Source organism: Cryptomeria japonica, chromosome 7, assembly GCF_030272615.1.
Source record: "Cryptomeria japonica chromosome 7, Sugi_1.0, whole genome shotgun sequence".
In the NCBI taxonomy this organism is placed as follows: Eukaryota; Viridiplantae; Streptophyta; class Pinopsida; order Cupressales; family Cupressaceae; genus Cryptomeria; species Cryptomeria japonica.
In genome coordinates, this window is record NC_081411.1 from 418,285,428 (window position 1) to 418,303,798 (window position 18,371).

The window sequence follows — 18,371 nt, forward strand, 5'->3', positions numbered from 1 at the left end:
ATTTTGCCCACCTACTGCAAAGAGGACACCTTTCATAATCAAAGCGCCATCAAGCACTATCCCCACTGCCCCATCGAGGCTCACAACTCCACCGCAACCATCACCAATGTCACTCATCCCATCAAACGAATTCGTAATTCCATCAGCGACACCATTAGCAGCAGCAACTGTATCAGAACCCGCAGTAGCATCTATGGCACCAGCCATTCCAACAGAAGCCACTAAATCAACACTGTCGATACTTCCAGTGACAAAACCTTTAAACCCCATCACAGTTCCTGCAGCACCGATCACCTCAAAGGTACATAAACCAATCACACCTGCAGTATTCAACTCCAGCGACATCCCAGTATGGTATAGCAATCGGATGCTGGAAAGTGATTCAGAGACCGACTCACATGAATGGGAATTTGATTCTGTACAGCTTAACACTTCAGATGAGGAAGACACGTCACCACCTCCGCCACGCAAAGACATTCCTGTTTACGGAGAAGCACAGATAAAGACCACTTGGGTACCTGAGCTGGAAATATCTTCCACAGACCCTACGTCTCATCCTACGCCTGATTCTGACAGGGAGAGTACCATCAATGACCTTCACCACACTGTCTTAACCCTCACTGATACATCTCCGGCACTTAACCTAATCGATGAAGTAATGCCCATTATCCACCCTGAACTCATCGAATGGAACCAACCAAATCCCCCATGTCTTGACTTCTTCCAAAACGATGAGGCTATCATTGACTTTTTGGAATTAAGGGATAATCTACCAAGCGGGGATCACAAAGCTGGATTCGCCATTGAACTTAATAGCGCAGCATACTTCCGGGCGAATGCCAAACCTTTCAGCTGCAAAAATATAACAATAAAACATGGATCTACCAGTGAAAACCACACTGTGGCACTATTTGATCCGACAAAAGTAAAAAGAAAGAGCGTATCCAACGGTGAAAACCTCTCTGAGGCACCTGAGGATGAAGGGTTTGACATCCTCCCTGCTAGTACACAACAGGAACGATCAATGATTCTCATCGAGGAAACCAAAGAATACAATGTGGGGACTCCTGAAAACCCTCATATCATACATCTGGCATCTCTTCTCACTCCAGAGGAACAACCTCAATTTATAGAGTTCTTCCAACAGCGTCAGATCAACTTTGCATGGTCATATGCAGACATGCCTGGGCTTGATCCTGATTTAGTCATGCATCATCTCACAGTCGCAAAAGGAGCCAAACCTGTCAAGCAGAAGCTTCGTAAGATGCATCCTCAGATTGCCGTGCTAGTCAAAACAGAACTCAAGAAACTCCTGGATGTTGGTTTCATTAGACCAATTGATTATGCAGAATGGATCTCCAATATTGTGCCAGTTGGCAAACCAAAAGGGGGCATCCGCATTTGTACAGACTTCAGAGATCTAAATAAGGCATGTCCTAAGGATGACTTCCCTCTACCAAATATCGACATCATAGTAGATTTGACAGCAGGACATGCCATGCTTTCACTCATGGATGGCTTTTCGGGATACAATCAAATAAAGATCGCACCAGAGGACCAACATAAGACAGCCTTCACATGTCCATGGGGCACATACTGCTGGAATGTAATGCCTTTTGGTCTAAAGAATGCAGGAGCGACCTATCAAAGAGCAATGACCACCATCTTCCATGACATGATGCATACTATAATGGAAGATTATGTGGATGATTTACTAGCAAAATCACTTACTAGAGAAGGACATCTTCACATCTTAGATAAAATCTTTGATAGACTGGAACAGTACCATGTTCGACTCAACCCAAAGAAATGTGTCTTCGGAGTGACCTCCGGGAAGCTTCTAGGATACATTGTCTCAAGCAAAGGTATTGAGGTCGATCCAGCAAAGGTTAAGGCAATAATGGACATGCCACCTCCAAAGAATATCAGTCAGCTAAGAACACTACAAGGACGGCTTCAATCTATCCGCAGATTCATTGCACAATTGGCTGATAAGTGTCACCCATTCACACACCTGCTACACAAGAACATCCGCTTTCAGTGGGATGACAGATGCCAGCAAGCATTTCAGGCGCTTAAAGACTATCTCATGAATCCACCATTGCTGATGCCACCAGATCCAAGTAGACCATTATTGCTCTATATCTCAGCAACAAGTACAGCATTGGGTGTACTACTGGCACAACATAATGCAGAAGGAAAAGAGTGTGCTATTTACTACATCTCTCGCACACTTGTGGGCTATGAACTCAATTACACACCTATTGAGCGAGCTTGCCTAGCAGTAATCTTGGCAGCCACTAAACTGAGGCACTATCTGTTAACACACAAGGTGCAACTCATTGCAAAGATTGATCCACTCAAGTATTTACTTAGCAAAGCAGCATTGACAGGTCGCTTAGCCAAATGGGTGATGATTCTAAGTGAATTTGATATTGAGTATGTGGACCGTAAAGCTATCAAAGGTCAGGTTATTGCAGATCAGTTGGCCGATGCACCTCTCATAGGTGATCATCCTCTCATTTCCAATTTTCCAGATGAAGAGATATTCATGATCACAGAAGCACAGCCATGGAAACTATATTTTGATGGTTCATACACTAGGCACGGCTCGGGGGCAGGCATTCTGTTTATCACACCTCAAGGTGATAGCATCCCGAAGTCTTACAGGCTCACATTTCCATGCACAAACAACATAGCAGAGTATGAGGCCTTGATCACAGGACTCAGGCTAGCCATACAATGGAAATTAAAAGAACTGCAAGTATATGGCGATTCCCAACTAGTCATTCGACAAGCAACAGATGAGTATCAGACCAAAGATGATAAACTCATGCCATACAAGCAAATGGTGGACACTCTAAAGACATCATTTACTACTATCACTTTTGAGCAGATACCAAGAGATCAGAATCGAGCTGCTGATGCCATGGCTACCATCGCATCTCTACTAGATCTTCCACAGAATTCAACACGCTACGAGTTCTTGGTAGAACAACTTTGGATCCCCGCTTATGATATCCCCGAATCTGAAATGATATGTTGCCTTGTTGGTTCTGAATCCCCATGGTACGGTGAGTTCTACACCTATCTCCGCGATCACACCCTTCCTCCCAACCAATCAAATAACCAACGTAAAACCTTCATTCGCCAAACTGCTCGATATACCATTATTGCCGAAACCCTATACCGACGCAGTCTTGATGGTACTCTCCTTCGATGTCTAGAACAAGGTGAGATAACAAAGGCTTTGGAAGAGGTACATGAAGGAATTTGCGGGACTCACTCAAGTGGTCCATCACTAGCCAAGAAGATCATGCGAGCTGGATACTATTGGCCATCTATGGAAAAGGATTCCTACTACTTTGTTAGGAAGTGCAAAAAATGTCAAGTTCATGGCGACCTGATACATGCACCGGCCCAGGAACTGCAACCAATCACAACACCATGGCCTTTTTGTCAATGGGGTCTTGATCTTGTGGGTAAAATCCATCCATCTTCATCCAATGGCCATAAATTCATTATTGCCGCCACCGAATATTTCACCAAGTGGATTGAAGCTGTTCCACTTACCCAAGTCACCGGCAAGCAGATCGCCTCATTCATCCTCAATTACATCATCTGCCGGTATGGTGTACCCATGTCCATCGTCACAGATAACGGTCTTCCTTTCAAAAATCAGGATGTTTGTGAGCTTTGTGAGAAATTTCATATCCAACACCGCTTTTCCACTCCCTATTACCCACAAGGCAATGGTCAGGCTGAAGCATCCAATAAAAACATATTGAGAATCCTAAAGAAGACAGTCAATGATGCCGGTCGTGATTGGCATGTTCAATTGAATCCAGCATTATGGGCATATCGAACTAGCATTCGAACCCCTACAGGTGCAACTCCTTATTCATTGGTCTATGGTGCTGAAGCTATCTTACCTATTGAGGTCGAGATACCATCCTTACGAGTTTCCTTGCATAATCTCATCGATGATGAAGCCTACAGAGTATCCCGTCTTCAGGACTTAGAGTTACTTGATGAGAAGCGACAAGCTGCATACAATCACCTCAAAGCCTATCAGCAGCGCATGAGTAGAAGTTACAATCACCGAGTTAGATCTCGTACATTTGAGGTAGGTGATCTTGTTCTTCGAGAAAATCCTCGCAACCAACCAAATAGAGAACATCAAGGCAAGTTTGAATCAAACTGGCTGGGCCCATATGTTGTCACTGCTGTATTCGGGTCCGGGGCATATCAGTTGGCTACTTCAGAAGGAGAACCGCTCGCAGATCCAATCAATAGTATGCACCTCAAACGGTTTTATACCTAAGGTGTACAAGGCATCAGGCCCCCCTGCATATTAGAAAAATACCAAAAACATTCAGAAAATGTCCTGAAGAAAATACCAAAACATTCGAAAAAAAAGAAAGTAAAGAAAAATCATGCATCCAAACGGTGAACAACCACTCCGGTGGCACCTTGGGTAAGTACGATGGTGAAAACCTGGTAAACAGGCGCCACTCGTAAAGGCAATGGCTCCAGTATCTTTCAGGCTCATTGCGATCACATTCATACATACACACATCCATCCATTTAACCATGGCTTGTTATTTGATCTGTCATCCAAGAAAGTACTTCATGCGTCTAGCATCCCGCTTTTTCATAAATCATGTCCAACTTGGGGGCAATGCCCTTACAATCTAGATGATGGAAGTGGATTCTACATTACTGGTGATTCATTGGCAAAAACATTCAAAAATGTCTCGCAAAATACAAAAACATTCAAAAATGTCTCTCAAAATATCAAAAACATTCAAAAATGACTCACAAAATCCACAAATATTCAAAAACTATTACACAAAATCCAAAAACATCGAAAAACCCATCGAAAATCACACAAAAACATGGCAACACCTTGTACATATTCATTCAAACAGATACAAAACAAACATTGACAAAATACTCACACAAATGACCACTTATCACTCGACCAACACAATCAACATCAACAATCCAAACTGTCTTAAACAAGGATGCATCCTTCCTTATCAAAACAAAGACAAGATGACGTTTTCTTTGACAAGAAAATTATGTTAATCTATCAAATACTTGGTTGATTTATGAGTACAATCATTTGTTTATCTGTATCGGGATCTTTCAGCATTGTTTTGTATCATTTGCGCATTATTTCCGATGAAGTTCTGGGGCATGTACTAATGGTGTCTACGTGGGAAGTTCACTAAGCTACGTGATCTTATGCAAAATGCAGTCATAGATCACTACGGCTTGCTGACTACAGCGTATACCTCGACCATATGAGCATGAACCATTACCAAGGATCCATATTCTTTTATTCTTTATGTATATACTGTTTGTTTGCAGGTACAATGCTCATTCTTTGGTTCCTCCTCATCCAATTTGGATAAAGGTTTTTATTTCTTAGTACGGTATGCACTTGTCTCAGGATATGATCAGCCTAAGATCAAGGAGGACGATCCAAGTCATGCATGAAAGGAGATAATCCTTGTCTGTTCCGCAAGCAATACTCAGGTCAACTTGATCCATTATATCAAGTTGCTTGTATTAACTTGCTATATAAAAATCCATGTAAGAAATACTCTGGTCATCTTGAATCTTTATGTCAAATTGCTTGTATTTTCTTACAACATTTTAAAGCTCAATGATGAAAAATAAAGCACCATGGATCGTCATTCCATCTCATTTGTATATATTGCATTTCGTTGCATTCCACCCATCCATACATTCATAATAGCTACATATCATGCATACGTAGTCATAATAATGCATACTCTATTTTACTCATCTTCTTCCATAGGACTCGATCCTAGTCCTCCATATCTTCTATCTAACATCAAATCCCCCCTCACCCTCCCTATCTTGATCATCAACATCATCCTAATCCCTTCATCGCTTCCCATCCTCACTCATCCACAAAATTAAGCCAGTTACTCTATCTACACAGATACATCGACTCCCACACACCTAGACTATCAACAGATACTCTGATCAAGTATCTTCGGGTCTCAACAGGTAATCGATTATGGTAATCCTAGACTACATCAGGCATTTATCACAATGACCTAGTCTCAACGGGGTTGCCATGATTCCCCACAACCATCCATCACACGCACATACTATCAATTGATCAACCAATCAAACACAATCCAACGGACAATTACATCAATTGTCTACGTCTCAACGAGTATTTTGCTTCATATACCTTGACTTCATCGGGCAATTACATCAATTGTCTAAGTCACCATTAGGTCACTTTGATTCACTTACTCAGACTTTATCATATCCAAGCGACCAACTGACATCAACTGTCACGCTTTGACTTGACCGGGGCAATTCAACCGATTGCACCAGATTGTCCAACCAATTTTGATCAACTGTATAGCATCAATCAAAACCCCACACTACATCTGCTATGTATCTCTTGCATGTCCTTAGGGTACTCGTTGGCTTGTTGTTTCTTCATATTCACTCCATTTTCTCCCATTCTTTCATCATTAGTTCTAATTTCTTCTATTCTACCTCCCCTCCACTTTTCATTCTTTTTCGAGAGATCACCCGATTTTTCAAAAAAAAAAAATTTGGCCCATCTCTCGAGGGGGCATACCACCCATTAAATTTACATTTTATGGGGCATTTCTTCACACCTATTTTTCTTTCTTTGAAACGACGCGATAAACTGCACCGTCTCAAAGAGGGGCAAATGTAGTCACATAAATCTGTCCACTTAATTAAATGAATACTTAGTATTTATTTGATTATTTAACCATCAATTAATAATTAATATTTAATTAATTCATCTTAACCCTCTTCTCCTATTAATTAAATAAATTATTCAATTTATTTGATTTAATTCACTTAACCAAATTCATACCATTAATTAAATAAATAAATCATATTTGTTTAATTAAATCTTCTCTCACATTTAAATAAATTAATATTTATTTAAATCCCCCAAAATCCCACCTCTCACATTTAAATAAATAAATCATTTATTTAAATCACCTTTATCCTCCACCCACTTGTATTTTCCTACAAAAGCAAGTTGCACAATTATTTTAAATAAATAATTTATTTAAAATCACCTTTATCCTCCACCCACTTGTATTTTCCTACAAAAGCAAGTTGCACAACTATTTTAAATAAATTATTTATTTAAAATCCTATTTATCCTCACCCACTTGAAACCTTTAATGGTTTCCCTTAAAGTATTCAAACTTGATGGCTTTAAAGTCTTCAAACTTGATGGCTTCCTTCTATAGTCTTCTTAAGACTTTAATGGTTTTCCTTAAAGTCTTCAAGCCTTTAATGGTTTCCCTCAAAGTCTTCAAGCATTTTAATGCTTTATCTTCATTTTTCTCATTTAAATAAATTAATATTTATTTGAATATTTATCCAAATGCAAATTACACCATTTAATTGAAATAAATGATTTTATTTTAATTGAAAATAACAAAATTTCTCCCACTTGCATTTTCCTACAAAATCCACTTGCATGCCTAAACCCCTTCTAAATTCTTCTAAACCCTTCCTAATTAGCCTAATCCATCCCCTAAATATTGTCACATTCCTAAGCAAATTGGAGTCACTTCTCAAAGACTCCAAAGTCTTTGAAAAGCAATTAATGCTTTGTGTGTTCAACAAATTAACCCTCAAAGTCTTGGATAACCTTTGAAAGCTTCCAACCTTCAACCACTAAATGGCTCAAAGTCTTGGATAACCTTTGAAAGCTTTCAACCTTCAACCACTTAATCCCCAAAGTCTCCAATAACCATTAATGGTTAATTCAACCCTCCCACATGGTTAAAACATTTGTTTTGACTCAACCTCTACCCAACCCAAAGGTCTCATCAGGCCATTAATGCTTTGACCATGATTATCTCTTAAACATTTGCACAAAGGTTTATCCTTGCATTAACTCCTAATCCAGTGGGTAATCCTAATTTAGACTTGACCCTTACCTTCTAGATAACCATGAGGTCTTCTCAGGCCTTTAATGCCTCCAACCTCTTCTCTCAACCCAATCCTATGTTGACACTTGTCACTATTTTATTGGTGCCAATTGTGCACATGGATCCCCAACTTTCAAACTTGGCCCTTGATTAAACCATTCAATCTTAACCCTTCATTTCCCCATTTCTTCTATAAATAGAACCCTTCTCCTCAAGCAAGGAGAAGCATTTTAGAGTATTGTTGTTATACTGGCATTAGCATAGAGCTTTTTCATAGCATCACTATCTACTCTAGCATAGTATTTAGCTTTTCATTTCATATTTGAAGCTTAGTATTAAATCTCAATCCTCCATAAGCATCCATAGTGCAAAAAGCTGCTGAGAGCTACACTCATTTGGGACTTGGAGAGGAGAGGAACAAGGGAGGAGCAACTATGAGCATCTTGATTAGCTATTTCATTTTATGTTTATATGCTTTCTATTTCATGCTTAATATCTCTCTTGATATGCCTGTTTAGGATAATCTTTTGTTGCTAACGCTAACGTTTGTTTCTTGTGCTCTTGTGTGTGTTGCCATCAAACAGATTTTCTAATCCTTTTTGCAGAGCATCAGTACCCAAAGCAATCAGTACAAAGAATATCTTGTGAAGTGGAAGCAATGACCAGTGGAAGATTCATCTTGGATTTCCCAAGTAGAGGTAGACCGCCTTGGTTTTCCTCTAACCCTAGAAAAGTGAGAGGCTCACTTTCTTATTAACCCCGGATGTCTGATGCAAGAGCATCCCCGATTCACAACAATCTTGCATCAACCAAAATTATTTTCTTTTTTTTTTTTTTTTTTTTTGCAACTTTAGTTTTCCTTTCTATGTGTCCTGGTTTTGGCACACTGATTTCCTATGGAGTTGTATTCTTCTTGAAGACTTTATCACCCTACTTGCTTTCTAACCGCATCTCATTTGGATCACTTTTCAGCAAGATATCGCTACCGGTTTCCTTGACAGTTTTTTTGTCACTAGTTGTTCCTTTGTTACCGGTTGTCTGAGACCTATTCTGATGATCTACTAGAACCCATTCTGATTCTTGTGAAGCCTTGGACATTGATCTCGCTGTTTCTTTTTGTGTGGCCGACCTTCTATGTTTCATCCTTTAGATTTTCTAGAGGCCGACCTCATTCATTTCTGCACGTTAGGGTTTTGATCCTTTTGAGCCAACCAGATCCTTTGGATTGATATATATATTTGTAATCATTCTTTAGAATGGAATCAATCAACTTAGAGAGTAAAGAAGTATCAGATAGATAGTTCTTAGAAGATAGATCTTTCGATTCAAGGTCCCGGTGTGACCTATTCTACCAGGCATGTGTGTCGGTATGTTGTAACCCGGTTGTTACCAGTTGGATGTAATTAACTTTTCATGCAATAAAATTATCTGTTCTACATTGCCTCCATCATATCTGTGTGTTTCCATTGTGTTAACTCTTGCTGACCGATTTGGATTGATCTCCTCGAGGTCCCTCCTCACCAATGACTACTTTAGATCTATAGGGGGAGCATTAGGGACAATATACCCATTCTTCATAGACATCCAAACATCAAAACCTAGGGAGGATAGATAGGTTTCCATTCTTCTACTCCAGAAGGCATAGTTGGCACCATCAAACATGGGAGTTTTGGAGGAGGAGGATTCATTCCTTTCTATTGTGTTCTTAAACCAAAATCTACCCAAGCTAGAGAAATCTTTAACCAACAGGGTACCTAAGGCTCTGATACCAATTGTAGAACACAAGGTATCACTGAGAGGGAGGTGAGTCAATGATTATAGACAATTTCAAATAGTGTGTACAATGAAAACACTAACAAGCAATCACACACAAGAGCACTTCACATAACACTGGATATATGAGGAAAACCTAATGTGGGAAAATCCTCGGTGAGAAATGTTGCTAGAGATCTACTGCTCCAATCTATCCTCAAAATGAAATAACAGTTTACAGTGTTTAGGATACCAACCCAAGGAGCACCAACCCCTAACAATTTATGGGCACCCACCCAAAGGAGCACCAACCCCTAATCTATTGTGAGCACCAACTCAAGGAGCACCAACCCCTACGCTGAGCACCCACTCAGTGAAATACAATGAGATAAAAAATCAATACAATGATAACCACCTTGTTACAAATGAGTTTTGTAACCTTTGTAAACTATTCACTCTATCGGTTGAACTATTTTCTATCACATTGATTCTTCTCCACCGGATCTCATTTCTCTCTGTCTGAATCCTCTTTAACTCAGCTTATGCCTAGTTGGATCTCCTCTCACACTCTCTCGAATCTCCTTCACTCTCAGTGGCTACCTTACTGGTTCAATCTTCGTCGGTTTGATAGACCGTTATGCTCTGTAACAATTTACTAGTTACCTTAAACCTTGCCGGTTAAACCCTTCTTGTCGGTTCTTCTTATAACACTCAATCACTTCAATATTTTTCTATCAACGCTCAGACTGATCAACTATCCTCTAGTATAATCTAATGCTCTTTTCTCATCAATCATCCAAACAACTTAAGTCTTTGATTTGCATATTTATACACATGCTTTCCCACCAAAAACAAAGTTCAAACTTTATGCGCCTAGGGTTTTCTTCACTGACTCGATCCATATCAAATCAAATTAGATCTTATTTCTTGGATTGACAACCTCCAACAAATCAAACATCACCGCCATTTTTTATCCTTCCAATACACGTTCACTATATTTAGCAAACTGGATCCTGTTCATCGGCCTTGGTTTTGATGATTACAATAAATGATCTAGTTGTTTCCTTCTCCAGATCAAAAACATGATCAGATTTCCTACTTCAATCATAACACTAAAATAACTTTTGCCTTTTGATCTGCTTCAAGCCACAATCCTCTGCAATCTATCTATGATTTCCATAGTCTTCATTTAATATCGACCTAATCATGAAATACCTCGTCGATGCACTATTCACCTACCATTGCATGTTCACCACCTAGAGTTCACATGACATCTCTGTCAGCATCCAACTCACTTGATTGTTTTGGTTCAAACTTGGTCACCGACCAAACATACTATCGGTATACACCAATCGATTAACCTTCATATCGTACAATTATTTCTTCTGTCGGTTAGGACATGTTATCCCAGACCGCACTCGCCAAAACACGAAACATACCTAGGGTAAGCCACTATCAGAAACCTTAATCATTTACCAGTTGACATCAGCATGCCAACAATCTTCAATACTCCTACTTGCATACTGGTAACATCAAATTGCATACCAATTGACATCAATGAAAACACAATGCCAAAAATGGTATTCTTGGAAAATGCTTCCTTTCCCCCTCTCCATGCTTTTTCCAAAGCTTTCACAATCAGGGTTTACATTCTTTCATTTCACCCATACAAATTTTTCATCTTAAAGAAGTTGTGTTGAAGATTGCAAGAAAAATAATTGCAAGTATCAGTATAAGCCATGACAGTTAGTTTGAATCCATGGGCAAAGGAGTTTGTTCCTCCTCCACAATAGATATATTCATAGCCTCTCCATCCACTTCCTCCATATCCACCCTTTTTTTCCCCAACCAACAATGAATGCACCCACACCCATATAATACAATATATTCTCTCCTTTGCAATTGCAGATGAATTATATTCCACCAATATTTCCCCATTTCTTTTATTCTTGTGAATTCTCACTTTGTCAATTAAAGAATAATAGACCCTTTGTTGAACATTGTGCCCCATTTATTGGTCATGGTTGGGGAGTGGAAGGAGACAAATCAGTATGGGTTGAGTATGCTAGACCCATAGCCCATAACCATGATACATTTGCTATTTCTAATTTGGAAACCATCATGTAACCACATAGTATAGTATAATATATATCTCTCTCTCCTCTCCCTTCCTCCCTCTTACTCTGAATCTACCAAAGATTTCACAATTAAGGTTTTTGTAGTTTCTAGTCCCATTAGAGAAGATCAATTGTTTCTACAAGAGGAACATTAATGAATTCAAGAGTTATTCAAGATCAAGATGAAACCTTTATTCCTAACAACCTTTCACAAAAGCTTCTAAAAAGGTCAAATTTACTTGACATCCTAGCCCTATGGATCCCAAGATACCATTGGACTTGTTTGCAATGTATGCATCTCTTGGAGGTCAAAAACTATCAGAAGCAATGAAGAAAAGGAGGTGTTTGTTTCAAGTAACAACTATTTTCATAGGCTTCAATTAGAAGAGGGTATATCTAGAAAAGGTTTGTCTATAATTATGAGAGCTCTTTTAGAGTGTCTATCTTATGAAGTTTTAAAACCCTTTACAATTATGTACACAACCACAAGGAAAATATGTGCGTAGCAAATGAATTTACTAAGGTAGTTTCAAAAGGTCTATTAAATTAGAACATCTTGGTCTTTTTGTAGGTTTATGTGAGATGTTAAATCTTGGATGCATCGTAGGATTTGAGACTGATGTAATCAACCATATGCCCCAGCATAAAAAACTTAGGTGATTTTTGAAGAAGATGAGAGTTTCCTTTGAGGATTTTTTCCAATTGGTATTGGGTAATGAAGTTTTAGAATTAGGAAAATGAAATTTTAGAATTAGGGAAATTCTTTGAAAGAGGTGGAACTATTGAGAAACCTCCTCCTTCTACCAAGAAACCTCCTCCTCCTTCACACAAGCAATGGATATATCCAATCATGTGTGCCTAATGAAACCTTTATTCTTACAACCTTTCACTAAAAGAGTTAGTCAAAAAAGCTTCTACAAAGGTCAAATTTGCTTGGCATCCTTACCCTTTGGATCCCAAGATACCATTGGACTTGTTCGCAATGTACACATCTCTTGGAGGTCAAAAACTTCCAGAACCAGTGAAGAAAAAGGAGGTGTTCTTTCAAGTATCAACTATTTGCACATGCTTCAATTAGGAGATGGTTTGTTTAGAAAGGTTTGTATATAATTATAAGAGCTCTTTTGGAGTGTCTATCTTATGAAGTTGCTAAACCCTTTACAGTTATGTACACAACCAAAAGGAAAAGATGTGTCTAATAGCTAAATTTGTTGAGGTAGTTTCAAAAGGTGTATTAAATTAGAAAATCTAGGTCTTGTTGTAGGTTTATGTGAGATGTTAAAGCTTGGATGCATTGTAGGATTTGATACTGATGTACTCAACCATATTCCCTAGCATAAAAACCTCAGGTAATTTTTGAAGAAGATGAGAGATTCCTTCGAGATTTTTTCCAATTGATAGTGGGTAATGAAGTTTTAAAATTAGGGAAATGCTTTGACTCTCTCTCTCTCTACATCTCTCTCTCATCATCTCTCCCGCTCCCTCTCATATCCCCTCCATCTCTCTCTCACCTCCCTTCATACACTTAGGTGGAGGCTAAATTTTAGGACCAACAATTCAAATGGGTTAAGTTTACTTAACTCATTTGCATTACCCCCCCTAAAAATGTCCTTGTTCCTTGTTTGGGTCTATAGTGTCAAGAACTTGTACGCAGTTTTTTTCATTAAAAACCCATACAAGATTTTAACACTATAGATTGCAAGCCCATTTAGACATGATGAACATTTTAGGGGAAATAACACAAATGAGTTAAGAAAAAGTAACCCGCATGCATTATGTTCAAATAAATTGGATTCACAAGAGCCAAAAAAGCCCCAAAAACTCTGTTGATGGTCTCACTACAACTGTTTTTGTATACCTGTGACATTCTCAGATAATGTAAGAGTATATTTTATTTTATATGACTTCCAATCATTGAAATGTATAACTAAATTTATTTTTCAATGTTCTTTTGTTTGTTTAATACTTTTGATTGTAAAATATAATGATTTTCAAAGTTTTTATGATATAATTCATTTGTTTAATTTGTACATTTTTTACTAACACATATGATGACATTTAGGACAATTTATATTAAGGATGGGAAGGAACAATCGAGGAACAATTGAATTACAAGAGGTAGAAAAGGAAAGACAAAGGGGGTGCATGAGAAGACTATGTGAAGTGAGAAAAATAGGAGGAGAAAGTATGCCATCTACACCAACTCAATTATATGTACCGACTGAAGCTAATTCAAACTAAGAACAAGTGTCAATCAATGAAAAAGAAAATGTACTTAATTCCATCCAAGAACACACACCAATATTAACACCTCCTAGAATTATTCGTAGAAAAACAAAGTATTTAATTGATGTCAATGAAAATATTTTGAAGCCAATGCCTGATAAAATTCCTGAATGCACTTGTTGAAAATGGCTAATAGAATATGTGAAAACTATTTTGAGAGTTTAAATCAAAATGGAAGATGCCAATTAAGTATTGAAATGATAAAAAATCTGAATTTTAGAGACGAAATGAAAATAATTGGTTTAAGATCATTTGAAATAATAGTGAAAAAACTCTAATAAGAAATTTATTTGATGCATATTAAGCAGTTGGTTTGACATCATGCTCTAAACATGCCAACATTACCTAGCATGTTCTTATGTCAACCATAATGAGAAAGAAAACTAAAAAATCTCATTTAATAAGCAAAAAAAGTAAGTCATTAAAGATAAGTAGAACAACACTACACCATGCCTTAGGGAGGCGTGAGAAAATTTAGGATCCTAACAATAATTGTTTTTGAGCATTCTCGGGTAGACTTCTACAAAAAGACAAGGTTGTTGTTGATGCATTCAGAGTATTAATTGAAAAAATTTGGCACGAAAACACAAGAGTTTTTCCCAATTAAAGAGATGCTTTAGAAGGTGAATTGGATCTAAAAATTGTGAGCCACATCCGAAATATTTTTTGGAAATGACTCAAACACAATTTTATGAGAAATTCGTTCAAAGCTATCCACAAAAAAGAATTAATCAAAGGTTTTTTGAAATGGAAACACCTTTTTATGTTAAGATAAAACATGCAAGAACAACATGTTGTTGTAGAATGATATTTAATTTTCCATGCATTATGATATTTATCATCATATATGTTATACTTTGCACACTAACAATGTTTTGCAAGAATGCGGTATACAAGTACCTCCAAAGTCATCAAGAGATTTTATTTCAAGCATATTATGTAGAAGAGATAATGGCCGCACTTTTTATAAGATGGTGTGTTTGAAAGGTTTATGTGCTACATGTGGTGGCTTGCAACACTTTCAAACATGTTTACATTTAGAGAGTAAACATGAAATTGGGAAGAAATTTGTGTCTTTTAGAAAATACAAGTCTATCACATATGGGGTTAAAGATGGAAAGAGTTTAAGAGATGTAAATTAGTAAGTAAATATATACCTATATCCGAGTTTATGAGTATTTTTCAACAAAAAATGGTTTATGACTATGTAATGCATACACATAGAGCTTGGTGGTTGGATGAGAAATTTAAGCCATATAAGGATACATTTCCTCTTGATACCATTGTCTCTATTGTAGATTTTTTTGAGAATTATTCATTACAACCTCAAAATGAAGTGCAATCTTAGTATTACCATTCTAAACAAGTAACTATTTTTGTACACATAACATTCACGAATGCACATGATAGCTCAAAGGATGATAGAAATATTCTAAGGGAGTATCATTTTTATATAAGCAATGATTGTAGTCATTTGTCAGAGTTTGTGCAAGGATGATTTCAACTTAGATACAAGTGACAAGTGGTGTATAACATTTGTGAAATTTCAATGAGGCTAGACATGTAAAGGAAGAGCACGATGGTGCAGGAGCATGTCTAAAAGGGTCTCTTGCAAGAGAAGAACTTAAGTAAGAAGGTGGTGCCAAGTTGACAGATGAAACAATGATTTTAGAATGGTGTAACTCAACAATAGGACTAGGTAAAGAAGGTAGGTCTATTGTTTCTATATATTTTTTTGTTGATATATGAATCTGATGTTACAAACTATGTAGATTATTGTACCATTGCAGGATCGTGTGACTTGCACTTGTTTAAAAGTTAAAATGCAAGCTCACCAATCATTTATATGAGAGAGACTATATGTTTTTTCTCATCTTGTATGGAATTTTGTGGGAAGAGTGTGAATCAAATGAGTGGGTTGAAGAATAGTCTTGTAGACCTTCAATTCCCATTGACACATGTCAACTTCCCAAATTGCTACAATTGAACCAGATCAAAGTTTCAATAGACTTTGACCATGTATCCGACCTAGTGCAACCTCATATTGTGATTTATTACTTAGTTGAAATCAAAATTTTAACTCATTTTATGACATTTTACATTGTTTTTGGTATTAATTTATCATTCAATAGAATGCAAGTCATGTGTATGTGGTTAAATTGATGATGAAGACAATGAAGAAGACACAAATTAGTTTTTGTGTCATTGTGTTGAGCCAAAAAAAAATTGACAACCACAATCATTGATGGAGAGGATATTGAGTACCCAGTAGGGTTTGTTGTTGTCATGAGAACATGTCTTAGAAGGTACAAATGTTTGGTTGTTTGAGGAATTTGACACACATAGGCATATTCTTTATTACTCTAACCTTATTGTTGCAACAAATATCCAGTTGATTAAATATCGTGGTAGACCATCCAATAAGAATTTATGGAAATTTCATGAATCAGACCATGAGGAAATACTTGACACAATTAGGGTTAGAGATGATCCACAAGGTTCAATATATTGAATTTGGGCCAATTACGATGAATATCGGTTCTATGGAAGGATAGAATGATTTTGGAAATTTTATATATATCCTTGGTTGATGGAATATCATCTATTCATTTTTCCAATCATTGTAAATTTTATTTTTGTTGTAAACATAAATGGCCACGAGCTGATTTGTTCCTATTTCAGGGTGAAATTTTGTATATAAATTGCCATGAGCTAATTTTTACCTATTTGAATGCCAAATTTTGTATATAAATAGGCATGAGTTGTTTTGTACCTATTTAGAGGATAAATTTTGTACATAAACATCCATGACCTGATTTGTACCTATTTAGAGGCCAAATTTTGTATGTAAACCACCAATTGATTATAAATGCATAAATGAAGTTTTGTGATAAATTTTGTATCTATGATTGTACTTGAAAATTTGTATGATTGTGCAATTCTTTTGTGATTGTGTTATTCTTTTGTCAATGTGTAAATTATGATGATGAAGTGAAAAAGATGCATATGACCTACTTATGTATGCAATTTATGATGATGATGACAATGATACATAGACTAAAAAATCTTATGCGTATGACCTACTTATGTATGTTTGAATTATGATGATGAAGATGAAAAGATACATAGACTAACAATACTTATGCACTCAAGAGATGACATTATTATGATATGGCCCTGGATGTTTGAGTGACTTGGGAAGAAAAAAGAGGATCATGTATAGCATAAAACTACCTACCCAGACATGCTTGCCCTGACGATTCGTGGATATGACAAACATAAAAAAAAATTAGCATATCTTGCAATTTTTTATTACGTGCGACTGACGATATTTGCATCAACCAAAGTCGCCCTAAGAAAATGGATTTGAATATTCAAAATATGAGATAGATTATTGTATAGGGGCCTAACATGAATCTATGGGTTCAAATGGATCATATTCGTATGTACCCCCAAATTTTGAGAAATAGCTCGTCAAGGTTCGACAATTTTTGAACTTAGGGCACTCAGGAGATGCTGCCATGACAATATGGCCCTGAATGTTTCAGCAACTTGGGAAGCCAACCAAGACCATGCCTAGCATTAAAATTCCTACCTGGACATGCTCATGCTGACAGATCGTGGATACGACAAACAAAACAAAATTTAGTCTATCTTGCAACTTTCAATTGCATGCAACTAACAATATTTGCATCAATTGAAAAATTGTTGCCTTAAGAAAATGGCTTTGAGTCTTAAAAATATGAGATCGGTTATTGTAGAGGGGCCTCACATGACCCTATGGGTTCAAATATATCATTTGTATGTGCCTCAAATTTTGAGAAACAACCCGTTAAAGTTCAATAATTTTTTGAACTTAGGGCACTCTAGAGATGTTGTCATGATGGTATGGCCCTGAACATTTGAGTAACTTGGGAAGCCAACTAGGACCATGCCTAGCATAAAAGCTCCTAAAAGGACAATGCTCATACTGACGGTTCGTGGATATGTCAAACAAAACAAAATTTAGTCTATCTTGCAACTTTTCATTGCATGTGATTGACAATATTTGCATCAACCAAAAAATTGTTGCCCTAAGAACATCGCTTTGAGTCTTCAAAATACAAGATAGGTTATTGTAGAGGAGCCCCACGTGACCCTATGGGTTCCAATGAATCATTTGTATGTGCCTCAGATTTTGAGAAATGACTTGTCAAATTTCGATAATTTTTTAAAGTTAGGGCACTCAAAAGAT